Consider the following 16285-nt stretch of genomic DNA (forward strand, 5'->3'; position numbering starts at 1 on the left):
ACAGGCACACACTTATGGATGGGTTTGGACAAGGAGGGCACTGATGGAAGAAGGTTGGAGGTTGGCGGGAAGAAGGGAGAAGCTGCCACTTCTCTTCCTATGGTAGGGTTTCCAATATCAGCTGCTTATCCTCTGTGTCTTCAGCAAATCTTGCAATGACCAACGTGGCTCCAGCTTACACGGAATGCCTCCCTCCCCAGGGCTCCAGCGACAACACTCCTCTCTTGGCCCTTCAAACTTGGGATTGTAGGGGCCTCCTGTTGTTGCTCATCTCTGTTGCTTCCCTCTGTACTGAGTGGCTTTATAGAATGCTCCCTGCCCCTATATAACTTTGGAACCAATTCCCTGTGTTTGTTTTACATACTTGGATTGGTTTCTCTTTTCCTGGTTGGGCCCTGACTGATGGAGGCTGATTTTACAAAAGGTGGTTGTGGTGAGATAGAGTCAAGCATAAACTCACAAACATAGTATGTAGAAGAGAATACACTGTGAGGAATGTATGTGTTGTGGGAAATGATTCAGATTAAGAATAAGATGTTGCTGGCTCCTAAATGCTATGCTGCAGGAAGGAAGGAGGTGAGTACTCACCAAACTACTGGGCAATACTCACACTTAGACTGTAACACATCAAAACCACAAGTTTTCTTTCATACAAGAATACAGTACTGGGCTTTCCCTCTGAGGATTGCTTTGTACTCAGCAGGGAAGGAATGGGCTCCTGCCACTAAGGCAGCAGACTGGAAACCTTGTGATACTCAGGATGGCCGGTGGGGGTGTAAAATTCAAAACAATTATTTGAAAGTTGTAGTCCTAACACATAATTCATAGGGTGACAGTGTTTGTCCTGTAAAGCATTAAGGATAGCTGTTTTGTTTAGTCATTCTATAACTCTTAGTAAATACCTACTATGTTCCATGCTATTTTAGGTACTAGGATAGAGCAGTGAGCAATTAAAAAAAATACTCTGGGGGTGCCTGGGTGGCTCAGTTGGTTAAGCATCTGACTCTTGATTTCAGCTCAGGTTATGATCTCAGGGTTGTGAGATAGAGTCCCACATCAGTGTAGGACCCACTCAATATTCTCTCTCTCTCCCTCTGCTCCTTGCCACCCCCAGCTCATGCAGGTTGGCTCTCTCTCTCTCTCTCTCTAAAAAAAAAAAAAAAAGAGTTTGTCTTTATGGAGTTTATAATGTAGCGGTGAGGGACAGAGGAGATAGACCATAAGCAAAAATATAAGTAATATATACGTTAAAATGGTAATATATTTTATAGAATAAAATAATACAGGGAAATAAATAGTAAATGTTGGAAGTAGAGAGTTGAAATTTTAAATAGGAAGGTCAGGGAGGGCCTCACTTAGAATGGTATTTAAGTAAAGACCTGAGGAGGTAAAAGAAAGAGTCACGGGTCTTGTGAGTAGAGTATCCAGGCAGAGAGAGGGAAAAGGATTACAGCACCGTATTTGGATAAGGTGGATGTAATAGAGGAGACTCGAGGAGGAATACACAGTTTCTGATCAGAGTCTCTGGAAGGACAGCATTCTTTTTAACTGAAACAGAGCAAAGATGAGATGGAGGAGGTTGATTTGGGCTTGGGAGATTAGGAGCTTAGTATTTAGACATATTAAATATGATAAGCCTATTGCACATTTAAGAAAAGATGCCACATAGGCAGTTGCTTCTGTGAATCTAGAATTCAGAGAGAGATTTCAGAGTTGTCAGCATATCAGGAGTGCTTAAATTAAATTTAAAGCCTGAAGGAAATGAAAGTGAACATAGATAGAAAAATAAAAGGCCAAAGATCGAGTCCTTGTCACTCCAAAATTAAGAGGTCAGGGAAATGAGGAGGAACTCAAAAAGAAGCTGTATTAGTGTTCTCAAGGGAAACAGAATCAATAGGACTTACACAGAGATATAAAGATACATTGAAAGAGATTTATTATAAGGGGCCAGCTCATGCAATTATGGAAGCTAAGAAGACTCATGATCTGCTGTCTGCAAGCTGAAGGCCCAGGAAAGCCAATGATATTGGTTCTGGTCCAAACCCAAAGGCCTGAAAATCAGAGGAGCCAATGGCATAAGTCCTAGTTCTAGTCTGAAGGCCTGAGAACCAGGAGCACTGATGTCTGAGGGCAGGAGAAGATGGGTGTCCCAACTCCAGCAGAGAACAAACTAGCCCTTCCTCTGACTTTTTATTCCATTCAGGCCCTCAGCAGATTGGATGACGCTCACCCACACTGGTGGGAGCTATCTTTTTTACTCAGTCTATCAACTGAAATGCCAATCTGTTCTAAAAGCACCCAAGTGAATCCAAGATGGGTCAGAAAAAGTGAAACAAAAGTTAAACATATCATGGATGAATTTTGTATCCTGATGGGCTCAAAGAGAGAGTGAAGAGAAGATCATGGAAGGAGTGATCTAGAAAGATGGCAGGTGGTAGTCAAAGAGTATGATGCTGGAAATAGAGAATATGGAGGGGATGTAGATCAGATAATGACAAAGTCTATGCTTTAATCATGGGAAGAGATCATAGGAAGTTAGGAGGAAATTAGGAAGCCAGGGTATCAGAAGGATCATATTAGCTTGGAAGGACATTGAAATCACCAAGAAGCAATAGTAATAAAAAAGAGAATGACAATGAAGCAGGATCAAAAATCTGCAAATTTAAGAAGTGGCCTTAGTATGAGTTGATAACTATAGCCAGGAGGACTGGTGTGTAGAAGCATCTGATCATTTGAGATTCAAAACTGAGTGTTTCCATGGAGAAGGAAGAGAAAATAGACAGGAAGGAGCAGTAAGGGGGTAAGAGGGCACCTTTCCCTCCTGCAAGCCCAGTGTCTGAGAACACAGAGGGGCTAACATCTATTAGAAAGGGCTGTGGGAGAAGTGGTATTCTCAAGAAAGAGTCAGGGTCTAGAACGTAAGTTGTCTTTCATTATAATGGACCAGGAGTTCTATAAGTCATATTTGTAGAGTTTTAGAAACTGGGTACAGATGGAATATGTGATCAGAAAAGGATTCCATGGGCTCTTGGATGGCTCAGTCAGTTTGGTGTCCAACTCTTGATTTTGGCTCAGGTCATGATCTCAGGGTCATGAGATAGAGTCCTGAGTGGGCTCTGTCCTGAGCATGGAGCCTGCTTAGGACTCTCTCTCTCTCTCTCTGCCCCTCCCCCTTCATTCATGTGGGCTCTCTCTCTCTCTCTCAAAAAAAAAAAAAAAAAAAAAAGACATGGGAACTTGGTCACGGCAGGGAGAGGAAACCCTTACTTATTGAAGTCATAGGCTGGTGTAAGACACTTGATGTCCTTGTACTGTGTGGTTCCCCATGAGGAGAAAACTTGGAAGATACCATTGGATAAAATACATAGTAAGTTTTTACTTTCTTCTGAATGATCTATTTTTATTTTAGTGAAAAGTTGGGTTGATAAGTGAAATGATACACATGACAATTGCCAAACTCTGGGGGAAAAAAGGTGCTATAGGAACAGAAATAATTGTTTTAAATTTTTGAGAATGAGAAAGAAGGAATGAGCAGATGGCTCGTCATGCTTTCATCGGTTTTCAGGTTGGTTCCAAATGGTAAACTATTGCCTGGGCAAATATTTGGAATCAAAATGACCCTACTCCATTTGTTCAGAATATTTCAGTACTCCATGTACTATGCAAGTCATGTTCACCATTATAAAAGGACATAAAACTTGCTAGGAAAAAATCTGTTTTATTAGAGCACTGGGATGAAGTTTGAAAAGAAAGCAAGTGAAGGAACAGATATCCATTACTGAATGGCAAAGATGCTAAGAGAGGAAGAAAAGACTCTGAGTACATTGTGGAATTTGAAGTTTGTGTGGCAGAGCTTTTATCTAGACATGGGTAAACTCTTTATGCTTCATTGTTGTAGAGACCAGGAGTATTTTTTTTTTAAGATTTTATTTATTTATTTGACAGAGAGAGAGAGACAGCGAAAGAGGGAACACAAGCAGGGAGGAGTGGGAGAGAGAGAAGCAGGCTCCCCGCTTAGCAGGGAGCCCGATGCGGGGGGCTCAAACCCAGGACCCCAGGATCATGACCTGAGCCAAAGGCAAACACTTAACGACTGAGCCACCCAGGTGCCCGAAGACCAGGAGTATTTTTAAATGAAAAGTGGATCTTGAATTATGGATTTTGTTCTAAATAAGTCAAAGAGAATATTGTGTAACTTTGATGGAACCAACAATTCTTATGAGGAAATAACATTTTTTAAAATTTTAGTTAAATTTAAAATGACTGTATTTTGGAATAGTTCTTGAATATAGAAGTAAAGCTAAATGAGACATGACTGAAGAGCATCGATCAAATTATTTGGACCTAAAAAGAAAGAAAGAAATATTGAAGCATGCATAGTTAATTAGTAATATGAACAAAGTTTTGGAGGGTGGGAAGTGGCTCTCTCAGTGCTCTAGGTATTACTTGAAATTAGTTCAAAGACAATAGCTGTGTATCAAGGCTAGATGTGGCGCAGCCTGTGCAATCAGACCTGAGTGTGAACTCCCACTGTACCACTTGCCTTAAGTATCAGTTTCTCCTGTAAAGTGGAAATATTAAAATCTCCTTCATGATTTGCAGAGATGAAGTGAAATACATGTATTGCTTAGCATAGTGTCTGAAACACAGAAATAGGATTTTGCATATAGTCCCTCCCAGTAAATTTGCTATGCAACGGATTGCACTGATATCACCTGGACTATTCAATTTTTCTTTCAAAGATGTTTGGGAATAAATTTAATAAAAGAACCCATTTTCTCTCCCTTTTCCCACTTAATGACTAGGCAAAACTTAAGGCCTAGTGTCCCATGGGAAGAAGGCTAGATGGACCTAGATATTAGAGTTTCCCTTAAATAAAAAGCAGATTTATTACTTCTGGCTATGCTTTGGTTGCTGCCTCTCTCTCTAAGCAGTTGCTATGTTTTGGCTATGATTTTGTATTTGTCACTATTAGAAGTTGGGCAAGTATAAATTAGTCCTCCCCACTGCAAGGCAGTGGTCATTCCTGAAACAGAAATTTATTATTTCCCTCACATTGTGTCATATCCCAGAAAAGGATATTGCACTGGGTAGTGGGATGGGAGAGGAGTCTCTAAGGAAAATGAAAAACAGAGATGAGATTCTTGAAGTTCCTACTCAAATGTGTCCTGTTCTAGAAATCTTCAATTGTCTAGTAAGAATTAATTGTTTTATATTCCCTCAAGTAATTTCTACTGCTTAATTTTACAGTTATGTCTCACTTTATCCTATATTATATTTGTTTTCTTGTTAGTCTCTCTTAGCTGTCAATAACCACTGTGAGAGAGCTAGGCTGTCTTCTCATTCACTGCCACTTTCCTACTATACCTAGCATCCAGTCCTGTGCACAGGTATCCAAACAAAGTCAGCCCCTGTCAATCACTCCCTCTCTGCAGTAACCCCAAGACTTGAGAGCCTTATTTACTGTGATTATATCCACGGAAATGCTTAATTTGGGAATTGGGGAGATTTTTCAGGTAACTGTAATTACATAAAACCCCATTTTGAGGTAAGAAAGATCGAAGATTGTGGAATCAGTTACCCTGTAATGCAAAAGGGCCTTTCTGGTCCTGCTGCCTTCCATCTCCTTGGCTGAGAAATGGCATAGACTGGTAAAACTGGCTTCCAAGCCAAAGGCACACCTATTTACATGGTTGTGGTTATTTATTTCAATAATACTTTTGCTTCTCCAATGCTTCTCTCCCTGTTCCATGCAAATTCTTTTATTTTTCAAATTACTGATCCAAAAAGGGTAGGAGTGGGGGATCTTGCATGAAAGGAAAAGTCAGCTGGCATATATGGTTATCTTGAATACCTGACATTTGAGTTTAGTTGTTACCCTCCTAAGAATTAAATAATATATTTTTAAGGCACAAAACTGGGACTGCTAAAATTTTGATTTTAAATAGCCATAGGTATCTGGGCCAGATTTAAACATATTATTCTTAGTGGGAAATGATTGTGTCTTACAGTTCCCTTCAATACTCTTGTGCACAAGCCAGCAGAACTCTGTTCTTTTTGATTGGAAAATGTAAATCATACTTAAGAATTGTTCCAAAAAGAGTCTTGAGCTGAGTCCTTGGATGCAAAGTTGTAGCTCACTGCAGATTCTGATTGTTGAGTTACAACTCACTGAGAATCAGGGGTTTAAAAGGGAAGCACTGACAAACCTTTAAGCCAGGGCAGCACAAATGGCGCCTTGATAATTTATAGTCTACAGGCAGCTCTTGGGTTTATTATCACAATGACAAATGCACTGTCATTGTTAATAGGATATTTCCCAGCAAGGACTTCTTGGTATGCAAGCCAGGTTCGGTATGTCATGCAGCATGATAGCAATAAAGTCTACAAGAATTTGTAATGAACTTCAATTACTAATAGATTATGGTTAATGGGAAATATGTGCAGTAAAGATATGGGTTTTTATATGCGCCTTCTGGTATTCTACAAGGCAATGATTTATGCTACAATTTATGTTAACATTTTCTGCTATGAAAAGGCCCAATTTGGTAGAAAGCCACTTCATCCATAACAAATATTCGAGATAATTTTGCACATAATATAAATGAAAGTATAAAATTAGATATTAATCTATTTCATTTTAGCATTTTTATTTTTATTGAAAATGGAGACTTTTTTCTCTCCTGAGTAGTACTGTTGGTTAAAAATTCTTGATATAAAATGAAAGCATGAGATATATTGATGTCTTTCAGTAAAGTGTAACATTTTGTATGTTAATTTCTTTAACTTCCTGCTGTAATTAAGGACCCAGTTAAGATTTGATATATGCTGGTGTCTAGCTTATGTATTTTTAAATTAAGAAAACCCACAAGTATTCATGTTAACATGAATTTATAATCCACATCATGATTCCTATCACTATGGAGATTGACATCTGTGATAATAAATATGGAAGTACATATATAAATGATTTGTGTGTGTGTGTGTGTGTGTGTGTGTATGTGGCATAAACACAAACAGATACACATATATATAGTCTATACACATATATATTGACAAAAACAGACAAAACTGGAAAATGCAAACCATAGCTTAACCAAGTATAGAACCAAAAACTGCAATAAAATTAAACTAGAAAAAATGAAATAATTCACCAAAAGACTTTGAGTTAAGTGATAATGAATTTAAAATTATGAACACAGAGTAGGCACAGTCTTGGGAACCCACTGAAAACATTTTATATCTATAAAATGTGTGTGTGTGTGTGTGTGTGTGTGCATAAAAGCTAAGATGACTTTTAAAAAGATGAATTTTAAAAAAGCTTGATCCCTAAAATCAGAATACATATTTTTAATGTTCTTCCTTTTTTTTAATCCCTGAAATCATTATTTCTAAAGGTCCTATATGATATCCTGCAAATGGCAGGTATACAAATAATGAATACATTTGTACTCATTATTGTCCTTACTTAAATTTTGAACTGTGATTTTTCCCTCTGACTCATCGCGGTGCTAAGAATGATGAGCGGCCTCAGTGTCCAAGAATTAAGCTCTTGGACTCTGGAGAAGAGACCCAGTTCTGCCACTTCTTAGTTTAGACTGTGTGCAAGTCCATCTAAACCTACGAAACCTCAGAGTTTTCATCTGAAAAATTAGATTAGTAAAAAATGCCTTTTTATTTTGAAAATTTAATGAAATAATGTCAAAAAATTTGCATAGTGCCTGACAAATAGTGAGTGCATAATTCATTTTAAATATTATTTTTATTTGTATTGTTTAGAGAAATACTGGTCTAGACATGTCAGTGAATGATTAATATATGTATAATTATTGCTATCATTATTAATATTCCTTACAAGCTTCCATATCTTGTAGCTTTTGAGGCTCTAGTGAGCCAGAGAATCACCTGGTTGATTGATAAAAAGGCAGATTTCTGGGCCTCACACACAAATCTAGAGTAGGACCAAGAAATTTGCATATCTAACAATCCCCCCAGGTGATTCTTCTGCCCACTGAAATTTTAAAAGCAGTGCATTGGTACAATTACAGAATTCGTTGATACTCATTTCTCTGTAAATTGTTGAAACAGAACTAAAATACCATGACTGACAATCTCATCTGCTAGGTGAGATTTGACATCCTGCTGATTAAACATCTAGAATCCAAGTGATTGATAAAATATGTACACTTCTCATCTTGATATTTTGGGCCTATTTAGGGAAAAGTGTTTTTTCCTCAAAAATATCTATTGACTCTCCTATACACAATATAAACTATGTTGTATTTTTCAAAAGTTTTTCTCTTATTTTCTCAATGTTCTTTTTGGTCTACCTTACAGATTAGAAAAAAGATTCTGAAAAAGATGGGAAAGACTTGGATTAGATTAACCTGCTTAGATTAGGGCATTATCTTACTCCAAGTAAATTAGCATTGTACACAGAGGATAGAATGTTGTTTCTCTCTCGTATAACAGTCTAAGGATAGGCAATAAACACATCCCTGTTGTGGTTAACTCTGCTCCATGAAGACTCAGCTCCTTCCACCTTTTGCTCTGAATTTCCTATGACATTGCTGCTTTTTCTGCACATTCTGAGATAGCACACTACCACATCCACATTCTAGTCATCCAGAAGGAGAAAAAGTGTGTGGGTTATGTCAGCATAACCCACACACTGTGTTGCTTCTTCTCACATCCCATTGGCTGGAACTTAGTCATATGACTATATGTAGTTCAAAGGGAGTATGGGAAATGTAGTCTTCATCTGGGGAGCCATGTACCTCATTAAAAATTAGACATTATGTTACCAGAGAAGGCAAGCACTGCTTTTGGGAAATAGTCTCTGCACATTCCCTACGTTTCTCCAGACAGCTGGAGTTACATAGACCTTATCATTTGCCATTACCAAGTTTCTTTTGTTATGGATACTCAGTAACTGATAATATGTTTACACAAGACCAAAAGACTAAATCAATTCACTGTAATTGTCCTCCCCTGCCCAACAGGGCAGGCCAAAGTTATATAGGAGTTGCCTTTTGAGGGTAGTACATTGTAGGATCAAAGTTGACTAAGTCGAACAGGTGCTGTCTTTGTATCAGAGTCACCAAGGGAGATCATTCCCTGGGAAATAGAGTGAAAATTCATCAGCTAGGAGGTAATACCTATAAAGAAGCTTGGAGGGTTAGAAGAGAAAGGAACAGAGAATCAACAAGGATCAACATTAAGGGCAGCCAGGATGTGGTGGTTAAGAACATGGTCCCTAGGGTTCATCTGTGTGGGTTGGAATTCTGGTTCCAAGAGCTGTGAGAATGTGGGAGAAATGATACAAGCAACTTATACCTTGGCTTTCTTCTTTGTGAAATTGGGATAAAAATAGTTACTAATTCATAAGCTTGTTAGGAGGATTAGATTAAATAATGTAGCACAGTGTCTAATACATTGTAACTCCTCAATAAATATTAACTATTATTAACATGGAGTCCTTAAAATTCTTTAAGTTCTGTTTTATTTATTTCTCCATGATCAACCCTTTTTCAAGCTGGAAATCTATAAATTAGACAGACCAAAGTAAACACAGGGAGCCAATGTTTACTCCACCATTCCTAGGACACACAGATGGGAAACCCATGGGCTGCCAACCTTGCCCAAACAAATCTGTCCCATGAGGTTTCTTCTGAAGCAGTAATCCCTGGCTCATTTCCTTGTCTCACTTTCTTGGTATTTTTTAAAAAATGAGAAAAGTCCAAACTATTCTCCCAATCAGACCTGGAGAAATAAAAAAACTAATAAAAATAGTAATAAACAAACCACAAAAACTGTAAAGCACCTCCCATTAAAAGCCATTGTGAAGTACATTAAACCTCTTGGAAAGCATGCAGAATGGTAGCAATATCTTGATAAATAAGCCAAGGCTGCAATGTGCTTGTGCTGATAATAAGTAGCATGGAAGAACTGTCTCTTTTACAAAACCCTGGGATTTATGTCCAGTCTGCCTGCATTGGAAACTAGAGAATTAATTCACGAAATCCATCTATCAACACAGGCAGAGAGGGGAATCACAGTGTAGAAATGAAATTAGGATGAAATTAGTTAGCTGTAGGACATAAATAGGGGTACTGACATTTTCCTACATCTTCTGTATCAAATGTCTTTGGAGAACTCACCAAGCTTGGACTGTAGTTGATGGCCTCTATGATTTATTTCAACATTTTCTACCCTAGGCAGTTTGTTTGCAAAGTCCTTCAAGTATCATTAAGACAAATCAGGAAACAGATAATTCTTCAAGAGAAGAATATTTTCATGGGAAGACACTGCTTATACAGAATATCCACAATGTGTCATTGCAGCCTCCAGAACAACGCATCACCCTATTTATTAATCCATTGCTACAGAGATTATGGCAATCTGACATGGAGCCCTAATGAATTTTTGGCACATTTGGAAATTGTGACTGTTGTTGCCCAGGGAGCCTCTTAAATCAACTCCCACCCCTTTACTGCAGTTGCCTATTCACAGCGTATATCACATTGAGAAATGGATTACACAACCCATAGCTTTAACTACCCTGCATTAGTTGATTGCATTTTATGGATGTGTATTGCACAGTGTATGAATCATAGGGGAGCTAGGATATGAATGACAGATAATTTAAACATGAAATTAGTAATGCCTGGGACCTGGTAAGAATAGAGGTAGAAAAATAAAGGCAAAAGTCAAGGCAGTGGTTGGGAGAACCCATGTATTTGGGACTTGGCTAAAGCAAACTTACTAGTGAAGCATAGTGTTTAGAAAGAGTATTATTTTACCATTTTTTTTTTTTAAATATTACCCTTTGGCCATCTGATGCTTCTTCTTCCCTTCTGTAATAAGATCGTTCCCCTTCTGTTTGCAGACGGACCTTTGAGAGCAAAAGGAATTTAGTTCTATGAAGTCTTATCTTTTAAGACAAGCTACATCTAAGATGAAAGAGCATATTAACTTAATTTGCCCACTGTACAGACGCATAGTGTGAAGTCAGAAGGTATAGGGTCTAGCTTACACCCTGTTACAAACTTGTTTTGAGAACTGGGCTAAATCATTTAACTTATTAGTACCTCAGCCTCTTCACCTTCAAAATGGGATAATAATTATCAGTCTTTCAAATTAAGTAATAATCAAATGAGATGTTATATGCTCTTCTATCTAGGACATCTGGGTGGCAAGTAGATACCCATGAGGATACTGTGAGGAAAAGGGTATTTGTTTCCAAGACAGACATAGACAGGGATTGGAAATGGCAAGGAGCATTACCTGAGACAGCCAAAGCTCATGTCTCATTCAAATGCCATGTAGTTTTACATTCCTGGCATCTCTCATTCCGGTGTGTGCTCCATTCCTGTCTTTCTAACTAACATCCTAATGAGGGCCTCCCCCATATGGCCCACAATGGCTACTCTGGATTGACTCTATCTTAAGACCTTTCATCTCAGCTACTACAGAAAGCCATCTAGCTTCCTGAAGGTCCTTCAAATATGTTGAGCTCATTCCCACAACAGGGCCTCTGTACTTGCCTGTCCTTCTTTCTGAAAAGCTCTTCCACCAGCTCTTTGCATGCCTTCCCTTGCACTTCATTTAAACCTCTGTTCAGACCCCACCCCTTTAAAGATGACTTCCCTGACCATTCTAACTAATATTTTACCCTCTGGTACTCTTTTCTCCTTATCTACTTTTATTTTCTTAATAGTACCTATAGTTATCTGACATATATCTATTTTTCTGTCTGCCCTTCCACTAGAAATCAGGCCAGTGGCATTGGGAACTTAAGTTTTCTTACTGCAGTACTGCTCTTGTTTAGAACAATGCCTCACACAATAAATATTGGTTGAATGTATATTTCATGAATGAGTGACAGTACAAATGCCAAATCTCCCCTGATTCATAATTTAAAAAATTTTGTAAAGATTTTATTTATTTATTTGAGATAGAGCAAAAGAGAGAGCATGAGCAGGGGGGAGGGGCAGAGGGGCAGAGGGAGAGTGAAAAGCAGGCTTCCCACTGAGCAGGGAGCCCAACCCAGGTTCCATATCAGGGCCCTGAGCTCATGATCTGCCTGAGCTGGAAGCAGGTGCTTAACCCACTGAGCCATGCAGGTACCCCTATAATTTCAAAATTTTTAAGAAAAGAATTAAAAGGACCCATTTCATATTTTTCAAGAGAAACCACTCCAATTTCTGGCCAACCAGTGAGTTGCCTCCTTGTGTTAGCTGCCCACCCATTGGTCTATTCAGACAGGGTTGAGATGGGGCCATTTCAGACAGTACAGAGCACAGGCACTTATAGCATCTGATGGGCAGATATCCCAAAGTGGGTCTAGAGTGGCCCAACCCTGATGGCACCTTGGGCTTCATGAAGCACCAGCTAGGCTCCAGTAGACACAGAGATCCCATCAACCTTTGGCTAGAAATGTCAAGGTTATGAATTATTAAATTGACTTCTCTAGGTACTAGCTCTCTGGACTCAGTCATAATTTTCTTTAATTTTAATTTTTTGTCTGCTCTGCATTTTATATTAAATTTTATGAGCAATTAATAATAATCATTGCTAATATTTTTGAAATACCCTGAGTCTGCCATTTTATGAGTGTATTTATGTAGCTTAACTCCTGGAATCCTTATGACCATCCTCTGAGGTAGAAAGGATGATTATATTCATTTTGAAGGTGAAGAAATGTGAGAATTGAGAGAAAAATCAGTTACCCGAGGTCTCTTAGTGAATAACTAACAGAACTGGGGTTTAAACCCAGAGGTCTGGTTTTGCTTCTTCATCTAACAAAGCTTTATGTTATACATTCATTTCCCTGTTGGGTTTAGCAAGAAGTCCTTATTTCCTTAGAAATAACATTCTGATGGGGTAAACACATCTAAATATGCCTTTAAAATGACAAAACATTCTGAGTAAGCTATTCTTATTAAGCAAAAATTTAAAATACATTAAATATACATTTAAGTATGTGCAGTTTCACAGACTTATTATCTACTATTCTTTGTGACCTTTGAATCTGTTTTTATGGAGATATACCAGAAATCATTACTTTTTTTTGCCCAGTTTGGCAGAATTTTTGATTAAGAAAATTGCCAATTTTTATAATGAGCAAATATCAGGGCCCTGTAATACTGTGTTCTATTTAATGTCTTCTCTGGATTTTGGAAATACTCTCTAACAACAAAATCAAAAAAGTGTCAGAAATACTTTAAATAAGTTAAGGTTTATACAAACACTAAGGGCAATCATCAATTTTATTGGGTTCTTGAGCTATGCTTACAGAAAAATATAAAGACACAGGTAAAAAAAAAATATAAACACATAGATATAAGGTGAATGCTTGAGAAAGAAAGAATTCACTAAACACCCATTACTTAGGATCCATATTCATGGCACCCTCTTAAACACTGGGAAATGTATAATTTTGTATAAAACAACATTCCAAATTCATGTTACAGGCTTTTTTCTGAACCAAAAGTGTGAACTTGAAAAGTCAGCAGTTTCATTCCTTGTACCTATATAACTTTCCACCACTGCCTGGTAGGTACGAATGGGGATTTTTTTAAATATATATATATATATATAAAGGCTCAAGTGTTCCCATCACATTAACAAATTGAAACAGAGACTTTATCTTTTTTTCTTTTCTTTTCTTTTTCTTTTCTTTTTTTTTTTTTTTTTTTTTTAGTAAGGGATATTTATAGGATGTTTTTAGTAAGGGATTCTTTTTAGTAAGGGATGTTTATAAGAAAGGCCATTTTTATAAATATCCCATCTATGGAGTGCTATTCTTTTCTATCTGTAAGTAGCATGTTAATTCTATTCTTTGTTTTGCACGTGTGCTTTTCAGAGAAGGCCATAATTCGCTCTATAGAGTCTTGATTTCTATCCTTTTGGGGAAGTTGTTCAAGGTCGTCATGGCCCATATCCATCAATTATGCCTGCCTCACAGATGTCCTTTGTCAGTAGTACATATCAGTATGATTAATGGTTCAGGGTTCATATTCAGGAATCTGATTGGATAACTGTCATTTCATTTGTTATCACGGATAATTCAGAAAACATTGATGAAGTTGTCTAAGAAAAGAGGGCAATGCAAGCCAGTTTTACTTATAATGAACAACAAAGCTTGGTCTTTTGTTAGCAAAAATAGGTTGTGCACTCCAGTATACTTCCTGGACTTCAGCTAGGAGATTGGGGGGGGTATTAACTCTATAGGTATTTCCTGCAACATTAAGTGGTAGTTCTATAAGATGAAAAAGTGAATACCACACTATGTTGAAGGCTTCATAACTGGGAGAATAAGGGTTCATGAGCTCTTCAGTAAAACCTAACTTTTATTCTGTATGTAACAGAAAGTAGTAATTATTCACTTACTTTAAATATAGCTTCATTTATTAATTATAAATTATTGGATTATTTACTTATTTAAAGAGAAGTACTGTTTTTATAAGAATGATAGATGTTTAGGGGTGCCTGGGTGGCTCAGTTGGTTGGGCGACTGCCTTCAGCTCAGGTCATGATCCTGGAGTCCTGGGATCAAGTCTCGCATCGGGCTCCCTGCTTGGCGGGGAGTCTGCTTCTCCCTCTGACCCTCCCCCCTCTCATGTGCTCTCTCTCTCTCATTCTCACTATCTCAAATGAATAAATAAATAAAATCTTTAAAAAAAATGATAGATGTTTGCCATTAAAGATAAAATAAAGCACATTCAATAAGTTTTTTAAAATCCTCTGAAATCCTGTCCAAGGATGACTCTTAGTCTTAAAGGAGATCTTAGACAGAGGAACATAAGAGACGTTAAGGTGTTGAAATAGATTCAGGGTTTTCTGGAAATTTGGTAAATGATACAAAGTGCATTTTAGGTCAGTGGAAATCCCCCAGTAAATTGTATTGATATAGCCACCTATCTTTGTGAGGGTAAACATTTTGTTCTCATTTTAACTCCTTCCACTTATGTAAATTTCTTTTTTTATTAAGTTTTTAAATTTTAATTCCAATATAGTTAACATACAGTGTTATATTAGGTTCAGGTGTACAGTATAGTGATTCAGTAATTCTATACATTACTCAGTTCTCATAATAATAAGTGTACTCTTAATCCCCATCACCTATTTCACCCATCCCCCCACCCTCTGGTAACCATCAATTTGTTCTCTATAGTTAAGAGTCTGTTTCCTTGGTTTTTCTTTCTCTCTTTTTTCTTTGTTCCTTTGCTTTGTTTTTTAAATTCCACATGTGAGTGAAATCATATGGTATTTGTCTTTCTCTGACTTATTTCACTTAGCGTTATACTCTAGCTCCATCCATGTTGTTGCAAGTGGTAAGATTTCATTCTTTTTTATGGCTAAATAATATTCCATTACATATATATTTACACACACATACATATACACACACACACACACACGTATATATAAAATCACCTCTTCTTTATCCATTCATCAATCGATGGACACTTGGGATGCTTCCATATCTTGACTATTGTAAATAATGCTGCAATAAACATAGGGATGCATGTATCTCTTTGAATTAGTGTTTTTGTATTTTGAGGATAAATACCCTGTAGTACAATTACTATATTGTAGGGTAGTTCTGTTTTAAACTTTTTGAGGAAACGCCATACTGTCTTCCACAGTGGGTACACCAGTTTGCACTCCCACCAAGAGTGTACTGTGGTTCCTTTTTCTCTGCATCCTTGCCAAAACTTGTTGTTTCTTTTAGCCATTCTGACAGGTGTGAGGAATATCTCTTTGTAGTTTTGATTTGCATTTCCCTCATGATGAAGTATGTTGAGCATCTTTTCATGTGTCTGTTGGCCATCTGTATGTCTTCTTTGGAGAAATATCTGTTCATATCTTCTTATTTTTTAATTGCTTTTTTTTGGCGTAGAGTTGTATAATTTCTTTATATATTTTGGATACTAACCCTTTATCAGATACATCATTTGCAAATATCTTCTCCCATTCAGTAGGATGGCTTTGAATCTTGTTGGTTGTTTCCAGTTTTGTTGTTCAGAAGCTTTTTATTTTAATGTAGTCTCAATAGTTTATTTTTACTTTGATTTTCCTTGCCCAAAGGAGACATATCTAGAAAAATGTTGCAACAGCTGATGTCAGAGAAATTACTGCTTGTGCTCTGTTTTAGGATATTTATGGTTTCAGGTCTCACATTTAGGTTCTTAATCCATTTTGAGTTTATTTTTGTGTATGGTGTAAGAAAGTGGTCCAGTTTCATTCTTTTGTATGTTGCTGTCTAGCTTTCCCAACA

General features: G+C 37.3%; 1 long non-coding RNA gene across 1 annotated transcript in view; it reads right to left on the reverse strand.

The window, feature by feature from the left end:
* Positions 1-12932, reverse strand: part of LOC148164718 (uncharacterized) — a 70960-nt gene extending 58028 nt beyond the window's left edge. Inside the window, exon 1 of the long non-coding RNA XR_015767878.1 lies at positions 10826-12932. This is a non-coding gene — a long non-coding RNA (uncharacterized LOC148164718). The remainder of the gene's footprint in view (positions 1-10825) is intronic.
* Between the last annotated feature and the right edge of the window lie 3353 nt (positions 12933-16285).

This window comes from Eumetopias jubatus, unplaced genomic scaffold (assembly GCF_037043125.1).
Source record: "Eumetopias jubatus isolate StellerSeaLion01/CBP00866 unplaced genomic scaffold, mEumJub1_p1.0 scaffold_3, whole genome shotgun sequence".
Taxonomy (NCBI): Eukaryota; Metazoa; Chordata; class Mammalia; order Carnivora; family Otariidae; genus Eumetopias; species Eumetopias jubatus.